Source organism: Alosa pseudoharengus, unplaced genomic scaffold (genome assembly GCF_046254945.1).
Source record: "Alosa pseudoharengus isolate Yale_2024_CS ecotype anadromous, Long Island Sound unplaced genomic scaffold, YU_APseudo_1.1 YU_APseudo_1.1_scf_2, whole genome shotgun sequence".
Lineage (NCBI taxonomy): Eukaryota > Metazoa > Chordata > Actinopteri > Clupeiformes > Clupeidae > Alosa > Alosa pseudoharengus.
Genome location: NW_027468663.1, coordinates 8,442,074 through 8,453,848, shown reverse-complemented (window position 1 = coordinate 8,453,848; position 11,775 = coordinate 8,442,074). Strand labels below are relative to the sequence as shown.

Below are 11,775 nucleotides of genomic sequence, written 5' to 3'. Positions count from 1 at the left end.
TACCATACATGACATGACTGATGACAGATATGACATATTTAGTCAAAATAAATAATATACCATATTATACATGTATACATAATTGCCCAAAATAATATTGCCCAAAATAATAAATTGAGAGATCATGGTAAATAATAAATAAAGCATATGTGTAGTTGGCCCTAAACATTCAGATCTGCTTTATTATCATTCTATTAATCAGGTATCTGGTTGGCACATATGTGCAGCCTCAAGCTGTTATGTTAAATGGGCAGGAACTCTTGCAATGCCCAGGTGCAGTTGGAGGCTGTGCATTATCTTTTCTTTTTTCTACTCGCGCACAGCAGGGTCAGTCTCGGTGGCCAGGCCCGGCCCTGCTCTGTCCAGCTGACACACCACCACCCGCACGTCCCTGGGAGGCCCCCGCCAGTCCACTCATGTCCAGCTGCTGCGGTGGAGATAAACAAATGTCCCAGGAGCGCTCCCGGCCGCCACCTCAGCCTGGCCTGCCTGCTGTGTCTAAACAGGGAAGTTCAGCCCAGAGAGCCCCGCACCGCGGCCCGACACTACCCTGACAGGGGAAGCTGGCAGCCGCACAGGTTACAAAAGGATGTTTTCTTTTCTCCATCAAATGTTTGTCAGGTCTTGAGGGAACGTGGCTTAAGGTGGTGATTCAGATGGGTTGGGGCAGTGTGTGTGTGTGTGGGGGGGGGGGAGGGGTTAGGAAGCTGAGATGTGGGACTTCTATTTTTATTCTCTCTCATTCTGTTTCTATCGCTTGCTCTGTCTCAGGGGATGGGGTGGAGGGGGTTTGGGAGCAGGAGGAGGGACAGGACGGGGGCGTCTGTGGTCCACTGTCTGACCTGTGGCTCACTCAGTGACGTCAGGCGGAGGAAGGCCATAGGACCACGCTCAGTGAAAGGGAAGGAAGTCCTGCGTTCATGATGTCATCACACTGACCTATACATAACTCCGGTCACCCTTTTTCATTGATATTAGAGGCATTTATGGGAACCAATCTGCCCCACTTCTCTAGGCACACACATCCAGGACACACCCCCACTGAAGCTCTCTGGAGTCTGTCTGTAGACCCACTGATAATGTCTAAAATGTCTCTGATCACTTTGACACTGAAGAATGAATAGTGAGGTCTTTTCAATTACTATATAGCCACGGTGGGTCAAACTAGATTCAAACAGGGGGTTCCCGTTTGACCTGTAGCCTCACATGTGAAGCATAGCACACACCTAGTCGGGCTAGGGAGCCTGCCAGTAGCACCAGCGGCTCTAAAAATGACTGCGGGAGCATCGCAGATGACCTGAGCGCACAATTGCGACGCGTGAAGTTCTCCAGCACACACAATGGAGGGTCACAGCCAGACAGCCTGGTGAGATGAAAGCACTTCCTGTTCCCCGACCTAATGTTATACATGGGCCTGTCACGTTTCAAAGCCCTATCGAAAACAAACCTTTTCCTCAACGGCGCTGCACTGAGGCCCGGGCCCTCTGACAACAAGAAGCACAACCACAAACGGCCAAGTCAAGAGGGCACTGGTTCAAAAATATCAGAGGAAAAAGCACCGACAAAGGCATTGTGACTTATTGTATCACAACACACAGGTGGACAGCCAAGCATGTGTGTGTGCATCTGTGTGTGTGTGTGTGTGTGTGTCTCTCTCTTCTGTGTGTGTGTGGGTCTGTGTATGCATGTGTGTGTGTGCGTGTTATTTTGAATCACTTGCCAAAGCCCTGGTTATAAACTTTCACCCAGACAAGACATTCTTGCTTGTATACCAGCACAGATAGCTAGTTTTTCAAGGTGATTGGGAGGTTATGTCAACATGTCTGCCCATGTTGCTTTCAACTTACGTTTTCAAGACCAAACATGTTGGTTGAGTTGACAAATATCCCTTGACATAAGCCTATTGCAGATAATTACACACTAAGTATGCAAGGTGTCTGCATATCTATCTCTCACGTGCGTGCGCGCACACACACACACACACACACACACACACATACTATATATATATGATATATAAATATAATGTGGGCACCCCAATAATCATATGATCACATCTCTATTAGACACATCTCTACACTCAAAAAAATGATTTGTTGGGGTTACTTAATTTAACTATGACACCTATTTCCACAGATTTGAATTATGTAATTTGAACCTAATACAGGTAAATAGGACCAAAGAGCAGAAGTCAAGCTCAACCAATGAAAAACATTACTTTCATTCAAAGTATTATGAGTAGTTTATTTCAAAACTAATGAGTCTTGTTGAATCAATTGATTTTAAGCATGTAATTTAGACTTAATCTGTTATGTTGCACAAACTAATACCATTTATGTTAACTGGACAACTTTATTTACTTTAAATCAAATTTTCCTCACTCACACATAAGTGAACAGTTACAACTGAATTCTCAAAAAAAGGTGTTTATTTTATAGTCACAGACCAGAAATCAGTTATCATTTTCATTTTAGCAGCAAACTTAAACTTACTAATAACTGTATTAATAATTAAAGTGTTGTTGACGCCTCAAACACTACTGCATTTAGTTCTGCTGCATTTCTTTTACTGTCAAAATCCATACAATCCTCACAAAAAGGTAAAAATAGAAATAAGACTTAATGGCAGGGCAGATAAATTATCAAGACTTTACATTTTGTCACAACAGCCTTACAGTTCCACTGCAAAGCGTCAAATCAATGGACTCAAAGAATGTGTAGGCCACCGTTGAAGACAGTCCACATAGGAAATAAAACGTTTCAGCTCTACTTTTACAATTTTTGTTATACCAGTTTTTGTTTGACATCACATAATAGCTTGTTGGGGAAAAAATATGATGAATAAAGATGAACGCTGAATGACATGGTTCACAGATTACTGGTAACTTACTCAAGCATCTTGTTTTTAAGGGCTTGTACCTTTGGCAAAAGCCTCTGTCCATCCAAGTTGAAGAACACTTTCTGTATAACCTCAAATGAATTTTTGAGTTCACGAAGGTATGAAAGGTTCAATGTGTACATTAATCCAAACAACATAGCCGTTGCCACAGCCACACTCATCACAGAGCAGATGGTTTCAACACCTTCAATGATGACCCTGATGTCCTCTGGCTCATCGTCTAGTTCATGTCCTTCATGGCAAACATTGTAGATCCCCATTACTGTCTGCTCCATATCCTTTTTGGCTGCCAACCTATCACAGTCCTATGCAAGACCAATAAAAACAATTACTTATTTATAAAACTACTACAATGCTACCCAATTATTGCCTAGACTGTGCGGCCCAACAGTCTAATTTGCACCACCAGTCTAAATATTGGCCAAATAATATTTCAACCATATCTGATAAGTATACATGCTGATGTTTCAGTCTTTTATTTACATTAACTTTCATCACGGTCAGTTCAGGTCAATTTTTCTTTAAAAACAATGGACATAAGGTTAAAGGAAACATTGAAGTGTTGGGTATAAGCTAAGGCAAGTGTGTGTGTTGTTGTTGCAACTGTGGTTAATGTGTAACAAATGTCAGACTATTGACCAGCATGTGCAAAAGATGGCATGAGGCCAAGTATAAGTGTGTAAAGAGTATGTGTTAGAGAAAGTAAAGTGTGTGTGTGACCAATTTAAAAGCCGTATACGTACGTGTGCTCACAGTGTATTTCTTGACAAGGTGCAATGGGTCCTCATTCAAGTAGACGCAAAGCACTTTGAGGATACACTCCCTTCAGACGTCAATGATGTTCTGTTGGAAGCACAGACAAACAGAAAACAAAAGAAATAAATACATGTTTACATTAGCATGACGTCACAACACAATCTATGCACAGAATAATAACTAAAAAGAAAATTCAATTTGATGCAACTGACTGAACAACCTCTGAAATGGGTTGCATGATGGTTCGAATGGTTCGGCCAGGGACTCCACCTTTGCTGTGGAACATCTTCATCAAGCTGTCTGAGTACTTATCTAGAATCATGTTTAGAAACTTTAATTCCAGTGGGACTGTTGTGACTCGAGCAAACTCATTATTGATCTGTAAAAGTGCAAAGGAAACAAAAAGAACCAAGCTAAGTATTTAAATTCCAAAACATTTCCTGTAAACTGTTTCTCCTCTTGGGTGTTGAGGACAATAGTTAACTTCAGCTTTTCTGTATTTTTTTTTAATGCTTGAAGCAGCATGATGCGGACCTTGCCGTTTGTTCTTCAAAGAATTTATACTCACTTCAGAACACCCAACACTTCGTTGCTTTGTGCGCAAGTTTGCCATCTTGAATTATTCTCAATTCCAGTTCGGTTCAGTTATTGCCCTAATTATCAAAAAGAGAAGGCAAATGCAATCACAGTAAATAACTAAGTTATCAAATATCAAACATCAGGATTTTTTTGGTGGTCACCTCCTACTCAAGTTAGTTACCTACAGTATGGAAAGGCAAAATCAACACTAAGTTAATACCACTTAAAACCCAAAACCTTCATCTCCAATGTTATAACATTTGGTGGCATAACTTGTCTTGGTACATGCCTCTGATATGTATGAAATAATTTTTCCTCTGAGGAAAGCTCAGCAAAATCACAAAACTGACAACTGTAGGTCAATAATTTTGTTCCTGTCTGTGAGGGTAATGAATGAGCTCGGTAAACATGGTTTTTCAAGCTATTCCATGTCCTGAAACTACATGGACAACTGGCATAAGTGCACAGGTAACAGGGATTCCTACCATAATGACCATGGCATAATTTACAGTGTTGTAACAATTTGTACCTGCTAGACTGTGAAGCACAGCATAGAACACCACCTAAAGAAAGATCTAGGAAAAGGACAACAGGTTATAAACACAGTTTATTCCACACACCCTGTGCTTCAGGCTAAGCCAAAAGCTTTGAATACTTTTCTACCAAAACAGTTTTGTCAAAACAATCTCTAAAAACTTTAATCTTTAACATATCAATCATATTCATGAACAACAACATTGCTGAATCCAACTTACCACATGAGGCATGGCCTGAATGCCAGGCAAGGCAACACTGGTAAAATCTGAAAGGGGTGGGGCACATTAATAATGATTTCAAAAGCAACTTTTGCGTCATTACCATATATTAATTAGGATAAATACGCCAGATAGATAGACAGATAGATAGAGATACTTTATTGATGCCTAGGGGAAATTCAAAACAAAATTAAAAAAAGATGAGTTCATTGGGTCAAATATAAAATATAAAGTATAGAATAAACAACACTTGAACGTCACAAACGACACCAAAAATACATTTAACTGCTGCTGTGTTCACATCTCCTCAGTCACAATAAACAGAGCCTGATGCCCAACGTGTTTGAACACTGTAGCTACCAACATAGCAGGGCATCCACCTGCTGCAACACGTTTTGCATTCATTTCTGAATTAGCTATTCATTAATGCAAAACGCCAGCGTTATCACAACCGTAGCAACTAGTCTAAAAGAACGGCAGTCATGCCTAACCTAACTTGACGTGTAATATCACCGACAATTTTTTTTAATTTAACTTACAACTACCGTTTCTGTAAGGCTGCATGGATTTGACTACATTAGCAGCGTGAACACGGTTAGCCATCTAGACATGTGACTAGCTGATACTAACAAATCACACGAAATACTTGGAATATCATTCAAATACTCACTTAGGTCAAAGTTTTGACAGTTTCGAACAGAATTACGATCTACTTAGCACCAACTGTAAATGCTACTCGCAGATGATAAAAGATGTAGGTTACTCACCAGTTAGCTTCGTTTTGTCGCTTCCAACGCACTTCCAGTTCAGTTCACCAACGTCTCTACACAGCATGACATGAGCGTGACCAAAAACTTCCGCCTTGATGTCACGCGATGATGTGAAGTGAGCATGCGCGAGAGATTTAATTGCATCAAATCACTTGTTACGTGTTTATTCAACAGAAATGAATTAAACTCCTCCAAATTTCCTGATATCTAATTTGGATTTAATTAAAACAACTATCTACATCTCTCTAATTAATCAGTTTTAGTTATTTCATCATGTTTCATTTATTTCTAACAAACAATACCCAGTTTTCATTTTTTTGAGTGTAGTAGAGTCTCCTTTTGCTGAAAGTTTCTTATAGCCACTAATAAGCCCCTGGCTGCAGGTATTCTGGACCATTCCTCCTTAGAGAATGTGTCCAGTTCAGACAGGTTGATGGCTGTCAAGCATGAACCGCCCGCTTCAAATAATTTCATACATTTTCAATGATGTTCAAGTCTGGGGACTGGGGTGGCCATCCTTGTATTTGTGCACAACTTCAACTTCTTGACTAGTTCTTGAACATCATTCTCAACAATCTTCTGATACTGGGTGGAATCCATGTGACCATCAACTTTGACAAGGTTTCCAATGCCTGTGCTAGCCAAACAGCCCCATAACATGATGGACCCTCCACCAAATTTTACAGTAGGTAGCAAGTTTTCTTGGAATGCTGCAAGACTTTGCAACAGCTCGGATTTGGAGCCGAGTGCACTAACAAGGGAGCTAAAAACCCTTTGGTGCTAGCACCTTACTAGCACATCTCTTAAAGTAAGTAGCATACTCTTCCATGCACATTGACGCGTGGTCATTTATGTTGGGAGGCACACAGCACCCCTGCCCACCACGTTGATGATGCAATTCTCATCACGTGCCGCGTGTGGGACACAGACGCAGGACAGGCGGAATATTCGGGCGGAAGTGCGGACAAATTCTGATACCTTTGTGATTTTCTCTTTTTTCTTTCACTCTTTGCAGCAACACAACAATAACCTTCAATTTAACTGTCTAAAAATGGTTTGCATTCCACATAGTCTTTCAGGGTGCAGGCATGGCTAGAATTGTTCCCGACTGAGTGGCCATTCCTTTTTGACTATTTGCTGGAATGTACCTCACAAAAGAGAGAATGTATTTCATAATATGCCAAAGAACTAAAGCAACAGTCAGCTACAATAGAAGAATAGAGTGTCTACAATGAAGAACATAGACTACATTATAAAGCACACACTTCTTCATGGAGTCCTGCTGATCCTATAAGACATTTATCAGTTTGATGTACTGTAATACATAAAAACAGCTCTTGCTGTGAAAAAATATATATAGATTTCTCTGTCTGACCTTTCTAAATATGATAAGTGATAGACTTAAACATGTTTTCATATGTCAGTCCTGCAGTTATTTATTCCAGGCTAGCAAAATATGGGGAATTCTTCTCTATAAAATATTACATCTTCTGAACTTGTGTTTCTGAAATGCCAAAGGGATTTTTTTTATTGCCCCAAAATGTTTTATCAGGAATTAAATTGACATAAGACATTTATAGAGTAATGGAAAACAGTTGTAGAATGATGTTTAAATATTGTACTGTACAAGTTAGCAAACAAAATGAAACATAAATCAAACAAAGTGTAGTCCTTTACTTTGCCTTGTTATCATACATTTCCTGGCAAAGCTTGAAAACAACACATAAAGTGATGCTGCAGGGGTATTCCATAGCGCTCATGGCACGGAGAAACTGTACTGGTAAAAGTGTAAAGGCAGAATGTTTTGCAGATCTCAAGTAATACTTACTATGTACGACATCATTTCCAATTTCGTGTATTTATTTGGTGTTTTTGGTGCATCTGTTTTATTTGAGTCATCACTGACTACTTGTTCTGACTACTTATTCTTTGGCAGCTGTGCACTAGGCCAGAAAATCAGATCACTCTTAGGCTGTACATTTCAAATGAATTTTCAGCAATCAATGTGGATGTATTCTGGTTGAGAAGAACATACAGTATATGTCATGCCACAAGCCTTAACTGTGTGGTGAACACATGGCCACCTGTGGGGTGAACACAGTTCTGGCCCTGGGGAGTGAGCACAGTTCTGGTGAAGAACACAGTTCTGGTGAAGAACACAGTTCTGGCCCTGGGGAGTGAGCACAGTTCTGGTGAAGAACACAGTTCTGGCCCTGGGGAGTGAGCACAGTTCTGGTGAAGAACACAGTTCTGGTGAAGAACACAGTTCTGGCCCTGTGGAGTGAGCACAGTTCTGGTGAAGAACACAGAGCGCAATCACACCATGCACATCTGACATTAACCCGCATGTGCATGGTGATTCAGGGGAAGTTCTCAACGTCTAGTATTTTTCCTGATTTTTTTTCAAACTGCTGTGTGTCATCAGTAAAGATGGCAATGTCAGACTGATGAAACCCATTATTTCAACATGCCCATTTCCACTAAATAAACCTGGTGTTTTGTGCTGCTGTTCCCTGAGCCATGTATGCCTTCTCAAGGCGCTTGCCTTCATTAACAGAAAAAAAAACAATCACATGCAAATGGGCATGCTAGGACATGAAGGTATGTTAACTCCGGACCCATTCAATATCATTTGTCTCCCACGTCACTGGTCATAACACATGTGCAAATCAGACAAGCATTTTGTCGGTTCATTAACAGGTTGGCCCGAGGGAACTCACACCTGTCAACCGATTGTGATTCACCTGACCTAGAAGCCTCCTGCTCAGAAGGCCGGATGATGGCAACAAACATTTTCTTCTTTGTCACTGGTAATTGCAGTTGAATTTTCATATTACTCAAGAGCCAACCAATGAGTAACCAAAAGAAAAAACAAAACAAAACATTGGCACATTTGGCATTTTGATACATTTCATCTTTAATTCATTGACTAAGGTCCATTTCCTTTAAAGACAATTTCCCATTGTCAGTTTGCCAACATTGGTGAATTTCCATCACCCAGTTCTTGTAAAATACTGTGCTATGCCCTTCAAGAATATCAGATATTCTTATAATCTTTGTTTTGATAGATCCTATTTTGAAGTATACAGTGAATCAGAAATAGCTGACAACACATTAGTGATTGTGTTTGTCCTAGACTTCAGTTAAAGCAACTTGCTTGTAAGCTCATTCTCACCCTAGGGATCCTTCATTGTACTGCACCTTCTAACTGGCCCATAACAACTACCAGCCCCCTCAAACGCCCCTTAATCTTGGAAAAATACAGCAAAAGGAGCTATCTCTATAAAACAACTCCAAATTTGGGCTGCTTTAATACATTCGTCCACATCACTAGATTGACATCAGCAAAGAAATGGACAAATATCAATTTAAAATGCAAATGAGATCATTCATGACTCACCTCTGTTATGCCCGGTTCATGTGGGTCACTACAGTAAAAAAACTATGGCAGTCATGTTCTGCGGTAGAGCTTTGACCTCATCAAGCTTAAGCGTGGCACGTTATGTGGGCAGACAGATAAACAGATACTCCAGGCTTGTGCCACTCCTCTGGTCTGTTGCTGTCTCTACACCAACGCCAGCTTTGATTTCACTGCCTCACTGTGCAAAACTCCTTCAGGATTTGTGTGCTCACAAGCGACATTGTTTCTTAATTCTGTCTTTGCTGCCATTAGGCCGTGTCCTGTGTAATATGTTGTTGTTCACCATTTTATGTATTTCAGCTTTGCTTCTACTGTCTTGCCTAAAGACATTCATTATGACCACTGCAGCAGTGACTGAAATTATATTTCTCTGGACATGAAAATTGTTTGTTGAATTGTTGAAGAATATTAAATTAGCTCATGCAAGCTAGCAGGCTAATATTACAAAGTTGGCTAAGAAGAGTTTGGTCCGCCATCTTTGTTTACTTTTCGTAGCTGTTTGAGAGTGCTGCACAGAGTTGTGTGTCAGGCAGCATAGAGGATACATTCAAGCTGCCTTCAAAAACAACATGGGGTACTTCAAAGGCATCTTAACAGACAGAAAATGAAAGCTTGATCTGTTTGGAACGGCACAGCCACGCTCCCCTAGCATCCACCATCTTTAAAGTAGGGGTTTGAAGGCCCACAAAAATCACGATTCCATGTACCTTGATGTTGAAGTCACGGTTCGGTTAATTTTCGATACAGTAAGCCTGTGAAACTGCTTACATACACGCAGGAATAGCATTGTGAAAGAGTTGTCAAATGTTTTATGTAGTTATTTAACTAAACTGTGGTCCGCAACTTTATGTTTTTGTGTTGAAACTTGTTCCACACGCAAAAAGCATATCGGAACGCCTCCTATTACCACCAGTCCCGTGTTTCCGTCCTCTTGCGTGTATGTGTCGCTTACGGTAATATTCATTTCTATACAAACCAAGAAGGCGGATTCCTAAAGAAACGCAAGCACCCACACCATTGGTGTATCTAAATTAGCTATGTACCAAAAATGACATTTTACCGTGACTCGAAGAGCTGTAAACATTGTTGTAAGGCTGTGTGTACAAATCCGCTTGGAGCTCCAGTGGAATTTTGAAGTAGCAACGAGAATTCTCAGTCTAACCCTGTGGTCCCCAAACATTTTCTTCCGAGGGCCAGCTCACTATGCCTGGCTCTAAGAGAGGGCCAGAGACTCGGAGTATATTAGTAACCATAAATAGTTTAGTGCTGTGAACAACAACAGTCTACCTTAGTTGAATATTCCATTACATTTAATCATAGGCTACTGCAATTTAATACCATTGTTAGCTGTGTTTATCATGCCATGTAAAATGAAGCTCAAATGAAATAATTCTAATAAAAAGACTTTAGCATTTTTTAAAATGTGTGAACTCTGTCTTTGCATAGACAGCTCAAGTTGTGAACAAGCAATATCCTACAAATAATTTAAAGTTCTCAAACTATGAGAGTTTTATGAAGTGCTGGCAAAAGCATCAGAAATGACCACCATTCTAACTTTCACTCACCTGATGAGAACTTTGTGAATTTGTATGAACATTTGAACAGTGAATAAAAAATAGAAATAATTATCCCAGAAAGTCCCAGAAATATGACTTGATTCCGTTTTCGATGGCAAACGTGAAACAGCGCCAAAACAACCACCAGTGGACAAAAATAGTATTACATGTGTATTGTTAAAGGTTGGTTCAGAATTTTGGACATACAGTAGGACCTCATTTCCAAGTTAGCAAGTGTGATATTTATCAGTGGAGACCGTTTTCAACACATTTCATCCAGTCCTTCTAATTGCAGAGTTCGCAGGTGCTAGGCTAGCGCAAGTCATCGGTATGTGTTAGCCTGCCACTAAAAACAGTCTTACCCACTCCAAAGTACACCCGAGGCAAATTCCACACAATCAATGTAAATGTCTGTGTTGATAGAATAGTGTAAGAAATACAACTACCCTCGCATCGTTTTGCAATAGTTATACTTTGTTCCCTGAAGTTGGTAGTAGGCATTTAAGCAACGCAGCGGCGGACTGATATTACCAAGGCTACTACTAGGTATCCCCATTGGAGTGCGCTTCTCTGTTTACTTTTCGGCGCAGTACTACTAACCGGAGCAAGTATAATTCCGCCGCTGCTAAAAAACTAGCCCCTCAAAATGTAATGCGATCATTGAAATGCAAGGATAGAATAATGTTAGAAATAAAACTATCAACACAGATATTTACATCGATAGTCTGGCGTTATAATTTATTTGCCTCGGGTGTACTGTGGAGTGGGTAAGACTGTTTTTAGTGGCAGGCTAACACATACTGATGACTTGCGCTAGCTTAGCACCTGCGAACTCTGCAACTAGGACGGGAGGAAATGTGTTGAAAACGGTCTCCACTGATAAATATCACACTTGCTAACTTGGAAATGAGGTCCTATGTCCAAAATCCTGAACCACCCCTTTAAGACTCGCCATAGAGAATGAATGGGGGAAATTACGGAGGTTATAGTTTGACGATGTCGTACTCCGGTGCGGGCCAGATGCTATATACCACAGACAT

General features: G+C 40.5%; 1 long non-coding RNA gene across 1 annotated transcript; it reads right to left on the bottom strand.

The window, feature by feature from the left end:
• Positions 1 to 2,410: 2,410 nt before the first annotated feature.
• Positions 2,411 to 6,077, bottom strand: LOC143135013 (uncharacterized). The gene is made up of 7 exons (XR_012988761.1): positions 5,756 to 6,077; positions 4,989 to 5,035; positions 4,763 to 4,808; positions 4,223 to 4,307; positions 3,875 to 4,033; positions 3,642 to 3,741; positions 2,411 to 3,203 (listed from the first exon to the last, which is right to left on the bottom strand). It is a non-coding gene; the product is annotated as an uncharacterized LOC143135013 (long non-coding RNA).
• Between the last annotated feature and the right edge of the window lie 5,698 nt (positions 6,078 to 11,775).